Raw genomic sequence first — 16894 nt, forward strand, 5'->3', positions numbered from 1 at the left:
CCAAAGGCAAGTACAGTTGTACCTCGGAAGTCGAACGCCTTGCGACTCAAATGTTTTGGCTTCGGAATGCCGCAAACCCAGAAGTGAATGTTCAGTTTTCAAACGTTCTTTGGAACCTGAACATCCGACATGGGTTCCAATTGGCTGCAGGAAGCATCGGATGCCACACCTTGGTTTCTGAAAGTTTTGGAAGTCAAACAGAGTTCCGAAACAGATTTCATTCATCTTCCGAAGTATGACATAATAGTTTTTAGCCACACACACAGACATTCTCTACACCATATAGTTTCTAAAATGGTAATCCCTAGCTCGAATTTTCTAAAACTTGCTCCTTTGTTCATTTTCTAATACTGCAGTATTTGATTTGACCCAGGGTGATAGAAACAGAACAAAGTCCTCAAGGTCCAGCTAGGCACACAATGATTTTTAGATGTGCCCTAACCATTTCCATTGCTTTTGTAACTATCTGTAACATTCGTTGCCTTAGTAATGGCTGCTGTATGCTGAAGTGGTGTTTTCAATGGTCTATATACAATGCTTTCAAAATCCCTTTCCCAAGTTATTCAAAAATCCAACCACAGAGAGCAGATTATTTCCCTCCCCAACATGCACTATTTTTCACTTATCAACATTAAATTTCATGTGCTCATTGTGTTGTTCAGTAATCCAATTATGCGAGATCTTTCTGCAACTCTTTCAGAGACTGCTTTGGACTCTACTGTAATGAACAGCTTTGTGTTATCAGCATATTTTGGACTTCATTGTTCACCCTTTGCTTTAGATTGTTAATTAAGATGTATGCCAGCGCAGGTCTTAGTGGAATTTCTAAATGTTTCTGCTAAAGCAGTGAGGAAAGACATGTGGGTATGCCTGTCACCTGGCAGGTTATATTTAGTTATTACATTTCTATTCCATCTCATCCATTAGGCTTACGCAGTGCTCAAATTACAGGTGGGCCAGAGGGGCCCTGCCTCGCTTTTCCTTTGTGACTGTCCCCTTAGCTATTTTTTTTTTTAAAGAAGGAAAAGGGCCACAATTCAAACACTAGACTCAAGGAGGACAACAATTTCACCAATAGAAATATACTTATGCAGGAGGTTATGTTCTGGGGCCCCTCATGCATAAGTGAAATCACGTAAAGCAGGGAGAACCCTCTAAAAAACCTCTAAATGCCTATTTCCCCCTTCTCTCCAGCTTTCTCTCTAAATATCCAGATGTGAAGTTCTGGGGCTGGCAGGAGCATACAGGACATGTAGGAAAGCAAGTGCTGCTGGTGTGCTACCTGTGGGGAGGTTGAGCAGCCTAAACAAAGCCCCACTGAGATTTGGGGCTTCCTCCACCCACACTGTCCCCCTCTTCGGGCTCTGGGAAGAGTCTGCTTGCGAGCCACAAGAACTCTCCAGCTCTCTCCCGCCATTTCTGGTTATGATTCTAATTATTTCTTTCTTTCCCGGTGCTGTGCATATACATGGTCATGTGCAAGTTGATTGCACGTAAATGGGGAGGCGCCTATACAGTGGTACCTTGGTTCTCAAAGGCCTTGGTACTCAAACAACTTGGAACCCAAACACTGCAAACCCGGAAGTAAGTGTTCCAGTTTGCAAACTTTTTTCAGAAGCCGAATGTGCTCCGTTTTGAGTGTTATGCTTCCGATTTGAGTGTTATAGTTCCAATTTGAGTGTTACGCTGAGGCCCGTCTGTTTTTGCTATTTATTTATTATTATTATTTGCCTTTTTGTATTTGCAGCTCTCTTTTTTTTGTTTTTGTGACTGTGCGGAACCCAGGTCAGCTACTGATTGATAGATTGTGTGAATGCAGTACATTGTTTATCGCTTTCATTTTATGGATCAGTGGTCTCATTAGATAGCAAAATTCATGTTAAGTTGCTTTTTATGGGGGTTGTTTTTAAAAGTCTGGAACGGACTAATCCATTTTCCATTACTTTCTATGGGAAAGCGCACCTTGGTTTTGGAATGCTTTGGTTTTGGAACGGACTTCCGGAATGGATTAAGTTTGAGAACCAAGGTACCACTGTATTAACAATTGCATATCTGTATACCTGATGTATCAGCCCAAAAATGTTGTTCAGTTAAAAGAACTATTACTTTTGAAGCCTGCTTGTTGCTAAACCAGATCGTCGTTTAGCTTAGTACAGCCTTCCGTGAGTGACAGTAGGTCTCAGAAGTCCTACACAGAGGTCTTTTGTGGGCCCTCCGCCCAAGCTCCTTTTAACTGGAGATAATGAGAATTGAACTTGGGGCCCTCCTGCATGCAAGACATGTGCTCTGCCTCTGGGCTATGGTCCCAAGAGTGGTGGTTTTGTACAAGACGGATGACTGGCATTTCAAGTAGAATGTATTGTGCCATTCCTGTAAATTCACATATTTTATTAACAGTTAAAAGGTAATTTCAAATACAGTGGACCCTCCAGATACGAATTAAATTTGTTCCGGGGATCCATCTGCAACCCAAAAAGCCCGTAGGCAGAGGTGTATACTCTTCCGGGTTTGCCACGATCATAACCCATAAGTTACGTATCCAGAGCAGTACATAACTAGAGGGTCCACTGTAAAGGGGGTGGAAATGGGGTTCTGCTTATGGTCCAGAGCTGGAATGGGTTTTGTGAATCCCTTGTCTTGGAACTTGGACAATATATTCTGTAGCGTGCATTTGCCCAACAGAGGCGTATGGAGAAAGGATTGCATGGAGCGTCTATTTTCACTGCCTTGCGTCTGCTCTTGAGGAGGCTTTCAGGAACTTCTAGTCTGGAACTTTCACCTTTGATAAACTCACACAAATAATTCCAGAGTTTCTCATATATTTGCTTTACTTTAGGGACTAAAGTGGGCAGCTACTTTGGAATTCTGTTTTTGAAAAGACTATGAAGAAACTGGGTTATTGTAAATCCCAGTAGCAAATATTTTAGATGTATATAATTAGTGCCAAATGTCCCTGCAATACTGTGGTTTGAGTTGTACGCCATCTCTTCTCAGTCCCCACCCTCTACTCAGTTCTCCCTCCTGTTCCAGTGAAGTGACTTGAGAGTTGGGGGGGGGGGTGTTTGGATTTTTTTTTTAACTGCTCCTATATTTCCCCCTACCCTTTAGCATTTGACAATGGGATGTAGGTGGGCACATTTTTGTTTTACTTTAAGCAGACAGTGTACAAGCTAAATGAGCCTGACACTTTATGAAGATGAGGGGCATGACTCATGAGTATTTTTTATTAAAACTACTTTCAAATTTTCAGAATGTACATGTTCATGTTTAGGTGTCATAAATACTAAAGCATTGATTTTCATATATCTCTTCCTCTTCAAATAGATATGAGAGTTTCCTTTCGGTGCCAAAAGGTTGCTCTAGTCAATTTATAGCTAACTTTAAAGCAATACGAAAAATGGATTAAGAACAAGAGGAAAAAAATCTTGCATTAAAAAACAGAGTGGAGTTAATGACATTTATAGCCAGCCAAAAGCTGTGCAGAACAAAAATGTTTTAATGGTCCACCTAAAATTAGGCAGTGGCGGGGGTGGGGGGTGGAATGAACCAAGTATAACTTCCCAGTCTAAGCAGACTTTCAAAATAATTCATTGCATACTAGCTTAGCTACAGCTGTGACTATTTGTTAAGGGGTAGACAAAGTGAAGCCATTCAGATGGTATTGGACTACGACTCCCTTAATGCCTTGCGATTGGTGATGCTGGCAGGATCTGATGGGAACTGGAGTCCAATAACATTGGAAGGCACCGTGCTGGCTGCACCACACCTTGTATTGTAGGTGGGCGTTATAATTTACTCCTGTGTTTTGGCTTTTGAAGGTTTATTTTTCTGCAGTGTGGAAGTGGAACAAGTGTACTGCAGAGCCACATTTCCACAATGCCTGAGGAGGCGTCCCTTCTCAGAGCAAGGAAGGCCCCAGCACAGGGGAGGTGAAGGAGAGACGGAGGTGGTGATGGCAGGGGGAGTCTGTGGCTTCGGCTACCTGGCATACAGCATCTGTATAGGTTAAAACACAAAACTGAGGAGAGTTTCAGTAACAGTTTCTGACCTGGTTTTCTGTGATTTGCTAGACAGTAGAGGAGCTATTGAAAAGCGCAGCTCCAAAGCCCTACTGAGCGAACAAAACTAGCTACACGGTTCTTTGGATCCTAGCCACAATATTAGGCAGAAATACATTAAACCAAGCTGATATTTGATGGATTGTCATTCCCAACCTGGTGTCCCCATCTGCCCCAGCCAGCACACAGGGCAAGAGGCTGAGGAAAGCTGGGGTGGGGGATAGAGCCCACAGGGTCCCGGGCACTATCTACCACAGCCACAGGGCCATTACACTTAGCTGTGCTGTTGTGATTATTGTGAATTATTGGACCCAAAGTACAACAAGCAGGTTGTGGGAGATTTTGCAGTGAAACCTAACAATGCACGTGCAGTATACAAGTGGTACCTTGGGTTACATACGCTTCAGGTTACAGACTCCGCTAACCCAGAAATAGTGCCTCGGGTTAAGAACTTTGCTTCAGGATGAGAACAGAAATCGTGCTCCGGCGGTGCGGCAGCAGCAGGAGGCCCCATTAGCTAAAGTGGTGCTTCAGGTTAAGAACAGTTTCAGGTTAAGAACGGATCTCCGGAATGAATTAAGTACTTAGCCCGAGGTACCACTGTATGTTAGTTAATGCCTGAAGAGGCTAAGACCATAGACCTGAATTTGCTAGAGAAGGCTCCACTAGGTCACGCTCCCTCACCTTTGGGGAGGGTGGAGGTAAAGGTTTTCCTGTTTCCATTTCTCTCTCTCTTCTTCACACCATGTGAGCAGACAGATATACCTAGGCTCTACTCCGAGCCCAGACTCCCATTTGGAGCTGACTTTGTATTTTGTACTCTAAAAGTTTTTACCTGTGCTAACTTTGCTGTTGTGTTGGCTGATGCATTAATGAAACTTCGAATTATGTGAGTAAAACATTTAAACTTACTAAAGTGTGTGGTCTAATTCACTGTGAAAGGGGTTAAGACAGGGGAAAGATAAAGCAGCACATTTTAAGTGTCTAAAATGAGTTATTTAAAGGTCTAATAACCTATTTTTTCTATGTTAGACAAACGTTATACATGCTTATGTTTCTAAACTCTGCTGGGGGCTCTTTTGATTAAAGAGTGAGCCAAGCCCCATGCTTTTTAAATTCAGGCAGCCAGCTGTTTCTTTTGTAGTTTCCCCCATACATAGGACTTCAGGATTAAAAACACAATCAGTTCCCATCACAGGTCTCTTCCACTCACCTGGAACCTCTGGCAATGAAGATATAGGAATGCCCCCCTTCCCCCACACATCCAGTGCATAGCCCAACAACTCAGACCAGACAGCACTTACTCATAGCCATTGTGTATCCCACTTTGTGCAGGTGGCAGTGGCGTAGCGTGGGTTGTCAGCACCCGGGGCAAGGCAAGTAATTTGCACCCCCTAACCCGTGGATTTGCGCCCCCTAACCTGTGGATTTGCGCCCCCTAACCTGTGGATTTGCCCTAACCCCAGATGTTGCGCCCGGTGCGGCCGGCCCCCCCTGCACCCCCCACGCTACGCCACTGGCAGGTGGGTCTGGATTGCAGCCACTATTCTCTTCAGCTTCTTTGAGGATTATTCTCTCTTGTATTTATATTTCTTAGCAACTACTTGAGCACATATTGTCTCATTGAATTGTACCTAATGAAAAGCCTTGTTGATGGCTTTGTAGTCATGACCACCCACCGGTGCTGAGGGCTTAGCAGCACCTTCCTGGGTTATGCGTGGGTTATGATCCTGTGGAACTACGATGATAGCCATTAGCTAATTTGCTGGAACAAGTGGTCTATCCATGGTACACTGCCACCAGTGTGTGGATGAGGCCAAGCTCCAACCTTGGCAGCTGAGGAGACTCAGCCAGCTGTGTGGACACATCTTGAGCGCAGATGGCTTCGTGTAAACTGTTATGGGCTTGCTCTGCATTCACATTAGCATTGCTTGACTTAAAAGTAATTATAGACTCTGTTCAGAGCCTTTCTGGGCACCTGTCCCAGAGTTCCCTGCAGAGATTCCCAAAACAGTACACCGTGGGTGGGACATTTCAAACAGGCAGCATCCATGTTAGGATGGGAGCAGCTGAGAGAGAAACAGTTCCGAATTAAGTAAGCGTTTGGCCCTGCTGAAATGTGATTTGCTCAGAATCGTGTGACGTAAGAATGTAAATAATTTGGAACGGTCGTATGGACAAACAGCACCACATTCCTAGGGAGAAAAAGAGACATGTTGCATGGAAATTCTATTTTGCAGGGCCACATGATTAAATGGAATTGCAAGCAGAGCGTATCTCAGAAAACTGCTGGTTTTTAATCTGCTTTTTATAAATCCTTGCTTTTAATTATAAAATAGCTGTTGTGAGAAATTGTAATGACTACTCAAAACAGTCAAACTGGAAGGGGGAGGCAGGGCTAAGCTAGAAGGACTCCCAAGTGCCCCTTTGTACCCCTGCGTAAATGGGCTTCAACCCACATAACACCTCATGGCCATGGATACCAAGCCTCCTGCCCCCATTAGCACACCTGGCTAAATGCTGAGCCAGGAGTACAGAGAGAGCATCAGAAAGTGACTAAAAACAACTGGGCCATTTCCAATAGCTACACCTCTCCCCATCCTATGTCATTCAAAGCTTTATCTTTTAGGCGGGGGTGGGGCTTAGACATGGGGAGGAATTTTCACTGCTACATTGAAATTCTCACTGGAGAAAAATGGTTAGGCGTGGGGGGTGTAGGTGTACTTTTAGAGAGTTTTAATTTGTCTTTTGCCACTCTTTGATGTTATATACCTTCTATCTGTATTCCTCCTGGGCTAGGACTGTTTGTTGGTAGAGCACTTTGCATTCATGGCCATGAGAAGAAGAAGGTTTTCTGGATTTTGGGGGGTTTTTTGTGGGGGAGAATAATTACGTTTCCTGGATTTTTGCATTTCCAATGCCTTAAATGGATTGGGATCTGATTTAACATGTTTATTTGACCTGTCTTTAGCAAGCAAAACTAAAAATAGTATTAATGACATGTTAATGTTTGTTTTTCCAATGACCTGAGCATTTAAATTGAAATATTTTATTAGGAAACAATACAAATCACACACTAACCACAGCTGGGGGGCAGTGACGGAGTACCAGAGATACACTACTCAGGAATAGACCCCTTACTTACAAATAGACCAATGACTATGGATGTGTACATGCATACTGCGCTGTTGCTCTTCAGCCTGGACCCAGAGCTTTTGGTGACATTGCTCTCACTGGTGAGCCGCTCCACCTCCTTCTCTGAAAGTTTCAGGGGTTCTTCACAGTGTTCGAAACTCCCATTTTTCTAGGCGCATTTTTTGTGACAGGGAATTTCATTAGCACAAGCAGTTTCTGAGCTCTGGGTGCAGTACTGTGCCTAAGATTTCAGATTAAAACTGCAGAGTGGAAGGAAAGGAGGACCCTTTCTGCCTCCCCACTTCCAGCTACTCTCTGAAGACTGGAGAAGAGACCCTCTTAAGAATATTAGGAGGGTAGGCAGGGGAAGGAGTAGAGCACGTGAAAAATGAACATAATATTTTAGCTGCAGTTCATTCATTTTCAGCTTTGTATGCTTGTTATTTAAAAAGTGTGCCTAAACATTCCGTTGTTGCGCCCATAACCTAGGTTTAAGGTGCCATTTAGCTCCTAACTTTCATATCTCAGTTTCTAACACTGGTTCTTCATCAGGTACAGACCCTCCAAGTGTCCCTATTTTCCAGGGACAGTGCCTGATTTCGAGAAGCTGTCCCAGTTTCTGATTTGATCCCGGAATGTCCCACTTTTCTTTAGCATGTCCATTTATCATTGGAGAAATGTAAGGAGTGTATGGAGTTATCCGATCCCTGAGCCGTCTGAAGGCAGCCCTGTATAGGAAAGCGTTTTAATGTTCAATGTTTTATTGTGTTTTTATATGTGTTGGAAGCTGCCCAGAGTGGCTGGGGCAACCCAGTCAGATGGGTGGGGTATAAATATTAAAATTATTATTATGGAATGGAATGGAATGTCCCTATTTCAGATAAATGTTGTAGGGTATTCAGGTAGCAACCCAGAGGGCCCCTCTAGGAGATCCTCAGAGTTGGAGGCACTGCCTGCTCCTCACAGTTCATCCTCCAAGAACTCCATGTCTGCTTCTAAGTCAGGCACAGCCATGACATTATGCAAAGTAGCCTATGCAAGCCAAGGTCTTGTGTGCTTTCCCTCTCCCCTCTCTTCCAGGGCAGCCACAAGAAAGATTGAAAGCTTTTGCTTCCATTTCCAACTGTCCACATTTTAGCATTAAGTTTCAATCAAAAGTTGGTAAAACCTTACTATGTTTCATTGAAACAAGCTGGTTTTGTGAACCACAGTTTGGCTTATTTCAATAAAGAACAATTGGACATATAAACTGTGGTTAGTCAAAACAGAAGTGAAAGTTTCCAATCTATTCCTCATGGACGTGCTTAAGAACGAGAGGGAAGTGAGGCTTGTCTAGGCTTGTTCTCATGATGATTAACCATAGTTTATAATAAACAATAATTTATAGTGATGTCCAAACACAGTCATAGTTTTCTATGCATAAAGTTGTGTTGGGGCCAGGAGTGATCCCAAACCTGGCATGAGGAAAAATATGCTGACAAACTTGGCAGTTCCCCACTGTACCACAATCCCATTTTTCACTCATTTTTGTCTTTGCTTCAGAGCGGCTTCTGTTTGATTCTGATGTCATTAAGTGATGAACATGCACGTGTGAATCTATATTTAATGTTAGGGCTAAGTATGTTACAAAAACTCAAAATCTTCTGTCTTTAATATTGTGCACTGATGACCAGTGAACTAAGAATGGAGGCAAACACTTATCCTCTCTTCAGCAGATGGACACTAGCAAATTATAAATAATTTTGGCACATGTCTTTGATCACTTCTCAGATTATAGACAATAAAAGCTACTCACTACCCCCTTCATCTTGGACTTGCCATGCTTTTTAAAATTAGTATGGATACAGACCACAGCCTGCTAACTGAAATCTGAGCAAATAGGCACTGTCCATTTCGCTCTTTGCTTAGTATCCTGCCCTGCGATTTTTACTGCTCACTTCCTCTCTTCAATTGAGCAGAGAGATGGGATTTCCACTGTATCCCTTGGGAGCCTATGCATCAATCTAATAGACTTCACTGTCGGGAAACATTTCCTAGAGATTTGCTTTAATCATTGGTGTCAGATTCCTGTCCTCTGGCATGGCATTTCTACTTTAGCCTACATCAGTTCAGGTTCCTGTGTTTATAATAGTAGCTGCTCAGCTGACCATTTCTCTTTACCTGCTGAACAAGCTCTTGTCAGCTGTAGGCTCTTGTGGTTTTACTCTGGAGGCATTTCCATGTATGCAGGGAAATGCATAATCAGAGGGACATTGGTTTTGTGAGACGAGCTCTCTGAACCCACTGCAACAGGCAAATTGCAATAAAGACAGAATTGCATGACTACAACCTGTTGCAACAGTTAAAATTTGTGTCATTAGCCAGACCCAACATGTCTCCGGAATTGGGATATAGCTAAGCTCTTAATGCCTGTTAAATTACTGGTGCTGTGTGCTATTAATAATAATAAAAACAAGCCTTCAGTCCACATATCCCCCTGACAAAGAAACAAGTACAACATCCCATCATTTTCCTCTGATAGTATCTATTTACCGTCAACCAGAATTCTTCAGACATTGGCCTTTTTCTGGCGGTAGTACTGTATTAGTTTACTACCAAACACGTTTCTGCCTTTGCACGAATTCCTGGATGGCATCTGAGACTGCCCTGTCTTGGGATTTGGCATGGTGCCTTGTAGTTAATAAGGTGTTCTGAGAAGAGATTGGAAGCAGCTACTCATCTCTCTGATTGCTCGGAAGACCAAAAAGGACAAAGGGGGAAAAAAGGAAACTTTTTCCTATGTAACTGTAGGCTCCTAAAGACTGCAGCAAGGATGAAAATGAAAAGTTGCATAAGTTTGTAGACCCCAAGTTTTCCATTTCTCCCATACAGCAACTACTGCTTGTCATGGGGCTGTTATTTATTAATATAAAGTAACCATAAAAACCATAAAAAAGGGACGCGGGTGGCGCTGTGGGTAAAAGCCTAGGGCTTGCCGATCGAAAGGTCGGCGGTTCGAATCCCCGCGGCGGGGTGCGCTCCTGTTGTTCAGTCCCAGCGCCTGCCAACCTAGCAGTTCGAAAGCACTCCCGGGTGCAAGTAGATAAATAGGTACCGCTTACTAGCGGGAAGGTAAACAGTGTTTCCGTGTGCGGCTCTGGCTTGCCAGAGCAGCGATGTCACGCTGGCCACGTGACCCGGAAGTGTCTCCGGACAGCGCTGCCCCCCCGGCCTCTTGAGTGAGATGGGCGCACAACCCTAGAGTCTGTCAAGACTGGCCCGTACAGGCAGGGGTACCTTTACCTTTTAACCATAAAAACAGAAATACAAAATGAACTTGCAGATACAACCGTAAAATTATCAAACACTTTGCAGCTGCAGCAGGTTAAAAATCCTACAGACTGTATTTTAACATAAGGATACTTTATTGTTTATCAAGAATGGCAAAAGTATTCTTCATGAGTGTGTGCTTGCTGAGAGTTGTAAAAACCACACATGCTTTAGGGTATCTCTTGCTTGTTGTTTCATGTTTGCATCTTGCTTTTCCTCTTAGGAACTCAGGGCTGTGTACATTGTTTTCCCCTTCTCCTCTTTTTATTTTCACAATAACCCTATGACGTAAGCTAGGCTGAGAGTTGGTAGTTCAGACACCAGAGTTATTAAACTGCACATACTTAAGAGTATTGTTTTGCTTGTTGTCATTGACAAAAGGGTTGGCAAACCTTTTTGTTTTGTTATTTCGCTGAAGACACACATCTTTACCCTGGCACTTGAAGTGTATATTTTTAGGACCCACCTTGTTTGTGTGTAAGTTGTTTTACACTGTTTTTAATATATGTTTTAATGTTGTAATCCACCCTGTTGTAATCCACTTTAGGGTGAAGGGCGGGTAATTAATAATAATAATCATCATCAGGAATATGACCCATTGCAGTTGAAGTGGTGGTGGGGCTACTTTTCTGGCATGCTTATTTTTCTTTACAGGATCTGTGAATGACTATCTGTCTATGAATATTTGCATTTTCCTTTTCCTCCAGGAGCTCAAGATTGTGTACAGTGGCCTTCCCTCCCCCTTTTGTGAGGTAGACTATGCTAATATACGTACTTACATAAGCAACAGTTATTGTCAATAGATTACCAGGTGGGTGGGTGTTTGTGTGCAGGGCCCCCAAACCACATACAATATACTAGGCCCAGTAAATGCTGTTGGCATACTGAGATGTGAGTGAATGAAGCATTGCAGTTTCTCACTAAATGCCTGGTGTGGAAGCACCCTGGGGGGTTAAAGAAATTTTATTCCTTTTATACTGTCTCTCCTGCAAAGCTTTTCAACTTCAAGGCCCCTTTGAAGAGAAACTTCATATAAGAACTGCACAAAAGTCTGTAGCTAGGTTTCCTTTGGAGGAGTCTTTTGTTTTTAATTTGTTCATCTTGAAATTAGAGGTGGGCGAGAGTGAAGAGTACTGAGTTCTAATCTGCAGGTCCAAGGTCAGTATCCATGGGTGTAGCTCTACTCCTCATGGGGGTCACATGGCTTAAGAAGTGGAAATATCCCTCCCATGGATTTTTAGGTATGCAAGATTAAGCTGAGAGATTTGGGATGGTCACCCAATGGGGTATAGGTCTGTCAAAACAACTAAGTGAATTAAAGCCAGTAGCTGGTGGTGATCTCTGGAGGATTAGAAGAAAAACACAGGGCCTTGCAGAACCTTCAGATCTCTTAATTCCTGGGAAGCCAAGAACTGCAAATTGACTCCTTAAATGCCAAAATCTAGGCACACAGTGACCCCCCGCTGTTCCCCTCTATTATCGGTAGAGAGAGTTGTATTTGGAAAGGAAAGAGAAACAATGTTTGCGCTTCTGGGCTTGGCAAGGGCCTATGCAGTACAAGAATCAGGCTAGGAAACACAGATATCAAAAGCCAGGCCACAGAGCAAGGCTATGGACCAGGCGTCAGCAACCTTTTTCAGCCATGGGCCGGTCCACCGTCCCTCAAACCATGTGGTGGGCTGGACTATATTTTGGTGGGGGAAATGAACAAATTCCTATGCTCCACAAATAACCCAGAGGTGTATTTTAAATAAAAGGACACATTCTACTCATGTAAAAACATGCTGATTCCCAGACTGTCCACGAGTCAGATTTTGAAGGCGAATGAGCCACATCCGGTCCCCGGGCCTTAGGTTGCCTACCCCTGCTATGGACCTATTAAGGGAGGCACAGATTTCTCCCTGACCCTTCCAAAAAGCCCCCACCAGCAGGTTATTTAACGTTGTGTATTTACTATGGATAATTCGGGGGTGAGGGGAACCTTTCTTTCCACTTTCACCCTCTCTCTATTTGTATATTTCTACCAGCATGCTTCTCTGGGCTTAATTCTTGTTTAATATCTTAGTGTCTTTTAATGACAGCGGGAGCTGCAGGTTGCTCTCTGTGGGAGGCAGTGGGAGGCTGTGCTTGAGGTAAAGAGACTTGATTAAATACTGCTTTTCTGTGCCATGATTCTTTTCCTCCTTGTTAGGGGGGAAATAGTAGATATTCTTGCTATATTAATGTATATACCGGTAGCTTCATTTGTTTATCCATCTAATATAAGGGGCACATCAGAGTTCTTAGTATGGCACATACATTTAGTTTTCTTAGCCAAGCGAGAATTGCTAACAGGAACTTGCTTTTGAAAATCTTGGTGGGAGAAAATGGGCACCATGTTAGGAAGCCAAATAGGTGATATTTCGGAAGTTCCTAACCCACTTCCATAGCTCTCTTCTAGAATGTTCCATGGGCTAAGACAATCAGGGGAGAGTCTGCCTCAGACTACAATGTTTGTGCCAGGAGAGAATATATCCGTTTTCTAGAATAATTCCTGCATATTTTAGGAAGAAAATAACCCCCCACTTCATAATTGAGTGGTAGAAAGGAGACAGAGATGACACATTTAATATAGTCTAGGCAGGGGGTTACATTTATTTGTGTAAACAGTGGTTTAGAATGCACTGTACAGTCCTTGCCTCTTCAGCTAAAACGCTGTTTAGGTGGGAAATGAAATTAGCCTGGTGGTCGGAATTTTTCCCGTGAGGACACTCTTTGAAACAAATCTTGCGATGCAGACCTTATTACTCCAGGGGGAGGAAGTTGACCGAACTTGGGAGAGAATCGAGAACAGGGCATTGCAATCTTGCAGTCATGCCTGAGAGTGTATTGATAGAACTGTGGAATCCAGGGGAGCAGCATGGCAGGAGACGTGCCAGGCTGAGCGAGAGATACACTGAGAGAGTTATGTGGGAAGATTTGCGGGTCAGAGCTGAAATGCCCTGACAGAGCGACGCCGTGGAGAAATTTGCACAGTGAGAATCAGATTGGCTTTTGTAGAATGAAATGCTGCGTAACTCATGTCAGGGAAAGAGAAGGGAGACAGAGAGAAAGTGCAAACAACGGCAGGCTCTGTCTGTCTGTCTGTCTGTCTGTCTGTCTCTTTCTCGCTCCCTCTCAGGGTCTGATTAAATAGAGCTGCCAGAAGAGGTCAGCCCTTGTTGACTTGCTGACAGCTTGGGTGGAAGGCGATATGATTTGGAAGGGAAGTGATATTGATCACATATTAAAACAAAACAATCCTCTTCCAAGCCGGGTGATAATGAAGTGAGGGTAGCTGGTTTTTAAGTGTTTCCTAAACATCCATGGAAGGAGGAGGGGAGGAACCCAGGCATAATGCGAATGTCAGGAGTTGGCAAGGAGGAATCCAGTTGCTTCTCTTTCCCAGCAGCTGATGTTCAAGGTGGGTATTTATTTGTCAGAATGTTTTTGTTCTCTCAGGTTTAGCTGGTAAATCAATGGCTATTAGCTGCCAGAGATAAATGCAACATCCATATTCAGTGTACCTCAGATGCTGGGAGCAAGCCACAAGGGACAGCTACCCCCATCTTGCTCTATTGGTGAGCTGCCCTAAGGCAAGGATGGGAGACAGTGTGGGACTGTGAGACTCTTCGTCTGATCTGGCATAAGCAGCTCTTAGGCAGCTGCCTGTGCCTTCACCATATAATGAAGGGGCTCTTGATTCAAGTAACGCTGGGCTTAATCAAGGTGACACGCTCCATATCTCAGGGAAGGGACCTTCTTTTATGTTGGCTGAGTGACAGCTCTTTTTCCTGACTACTGTATATATTTTGCATAAGGAGGAAGATATCGGATACGATTTGGTTTGGATTTCATGACATACTTCTATTTGCATTTCCTGCAACACTCTTTAAATGTACAATATGCTTTATAATTTTTCATCAGTTCTCAAATCTGGTAGTAGCGATAGTGACTTGCCTAAGGCCATCTAGTGAGCTGTGGTCTGAGCTTGGATCTGCTTGTCATTCTTTTTCATTCTCCAACCCCATCTTTCCTTTAAGATGCTCAGAGTGCATGGGAGTGCCTCCATTTTATCCTCGGAATAACCCAGTGAAGGGGGCTAGGGGAGAGAGTGACTGGCCTGAGGCTGCACAGTGAACTGCATGGCTAGTAGAATGGGGGATTAAAATATATGAAATAATAGAAATATGTAACCTCTACTGGTGCTTAGGTATTTTTAACCTGATAGACACATCTTAACAATTTGCATTAACATTCTCATAAAAGTTCTTTCTTATTTTGTTTTAGTGACTTCTCTGCCTCTGTTTTGACAATGATCCTCAAAGGACTTTTCCCTTCTTCACAGAGGATAAGGTATGAAATAGACATTTTTTGTTGGGGATATTTATAATGCAAAGTGTATATAGGACTTATCCTTTCCTGGTATTTATTTAGACTGCTGGAGGGATGGATTGATATTTATTGTGGGCTTCAGGGATCACTTCACAGAGTGCAGAGGTGAGGAACCTTAGGTATAGAGAACCTTCAGATGTTCCCATCTAGTGCTTGGGTCTCTGCTGACACCACACCTCCTGCAAGGCTTCCTCTCCCAAGCCAAGCTGCTCATTGGCCATGTTTTTCACCCCCCTTTAGTAGTTTGCCTAGGTGGAGTGTGTCATTGAAAAGTGATAGTAACTCTTGTCTGAATGGAGGACACAGAATGTCCATGTGTGTTGAAACAAGCCTACCATGTTGTTCTTGTTGTTGTTGTTTAGTCGTTTAGTTGTGTCCGACTCTTCGTGACCCCATGGACCAGAGCACGCCAGGCACTTCTGTCTTGCACTGCCTCCCGCAGTTTGGTCAGGCTCATGTTTGTAGCTTCGAGAACACTGTCCAACCATCCCGTCCTCTGTCATCCCCTTCTCCTTGTGCCCTCCATCTTTCCCAACATCAGGGTCTTTTCCAGGGAGTCTTCTCATGAGGTGGCCAAAGTATTGGAGCCTCAGCTTCACAATCTGTCCTTCCAGTGAGCACTCAGGGCTGATTTCCTTAAGAATGCATAGGTTTGATCTTCTTGTAGTCCATGGGACTCTCAAGAGTCTCCTCCAGCACCATAATTCAAAAGCATCAATTCTTCGGCGATCAGCCTTCTTTATGGTCCAGCTCTCACTTCCATACATCACTACTGGGAAAACCATGGCTTTAACTATACGGACCTTTGTTGGCAAGGTGATGTCTCTGCTTTTTAAGATGCTGTCAAGGTTTGCCATCGCCTTTCTCCCAAGGAGCAGGCGTCTTTTAATTTCGTGACTGCTGTCACCATCTGCAGTGATCATGGAGCCCAAGAAGGTAAAATCTCTCACTGCCTCCATTTCTTCCCCTTCTATTTGCCAGGAGGTGATGGGCCCAGTGGCCATGATCTTCATAAGCCTACCATAAAGAGATAAAATGGACATTAGTTGCTCTACATGTGTTTTTATTGCTATTTCTGTTGTCTGGTGTTGGGCTGTAATAAAGATTGATGATCATTAGTTGCTCTGCCCACTCTTGCCTCTGTCTTCACCCACCACTGGTATATGTCCCCCAGAAGGTTGCCTTGAAAGGAATGCAGTTCTCAGGCTCAAAAGGTTATAACCCAATATAGCGCATACATACCAAAAGGTAATGTGTGTGCATGGCATACACATTATTACAGGTGCCTATATACCAGGGCACTGAAACTGGAAGCAGAGGCCTGCTGTACTTATATGAATTGGCTAACATGCACTTGTTGCAGTATGGTGTGTGAGGTGGCTGTTCACTGATTACTGAGGACACAGAAATCTTAAGGCTTCTTCATTAAAATATTTATGTCGGTCATATTTAAACTAGAGAAATACGGAAGCAGAAGCTTTTAAAATCAGACGCAATTAAAATTCTTCTCCTCTTCCAATCTTCCCTGAAGTTGCCACTTTACTCTTCAGTTACATTCTGTTAACATGGATGAGACCTGAATTTCAAATGGAATGAAGCATAAACCAAAATGTTTTGAAACAGACTTTCAGCCCCTCGAAGACCTACTTTTTACAGTTATACACTAAGGCACAAATGCAGCAAAGCCTCGTCTCTTGCCACCTTGTAGATCAACATTTCAAAGTCTCATGCTCCGCAGCTGCTATAGCAACTCCTTTGGGTTCTGGAAAAACATACACACTAAAATACATCAAGCTCTGCTACACGTATCATAACTCAGTTCCTTCTTTTGGGTTGCCTGTCAAATCTGAGCTGCTGGTTCTGGCTCAGTTTAATAGAAAAGGCACTGGATTGATTCCTGTGTGTCTATATAAAGATTCACATAGCAAAGAGTTTAAAGCTGATCCATTGGTAGGGTCTCCTGGCCTTGCTTATGTAAC

General features: G+C 43.4%; 1 protein-coding gene across 5 annotated transcripts in view; it reads left to right on the forward strand.

Annotated features, from left to right (window-relative positions):
* The window catches only part of TCF20 (transcription factor 20), a 202939-nt gene that overhangs the window by 19570 nt on the left and 166475 nt on the right, over nt 1-16894 (forward strand). For all 5 annotated transcript variants that reach the window (XM_028747852.2, XM_028747854.2, XM_028747855.2 and 2 more), the window contains exon 2: nt 14811-14876. The gene's annotated coding sequence lies outside the window, so the exon portion shown is untranslated. The remainder of the gene's footprint in view (nt 1-14810; nt 14877-16894) is intronic.

The sequence above is a fragment of the Podarcis muralis genome, chromosome 10, assembly GCF_964188315.1.
Source record: "Podarcis muralis chromosome 10, rPodMur119.hap1.1, whole genome shotgun sequence".
NCBI lineage: Eukaryota > Metazoa > Chordata > Lepidosauria > Squamata > Lacertidae > Podarcis > Podarcis muralis.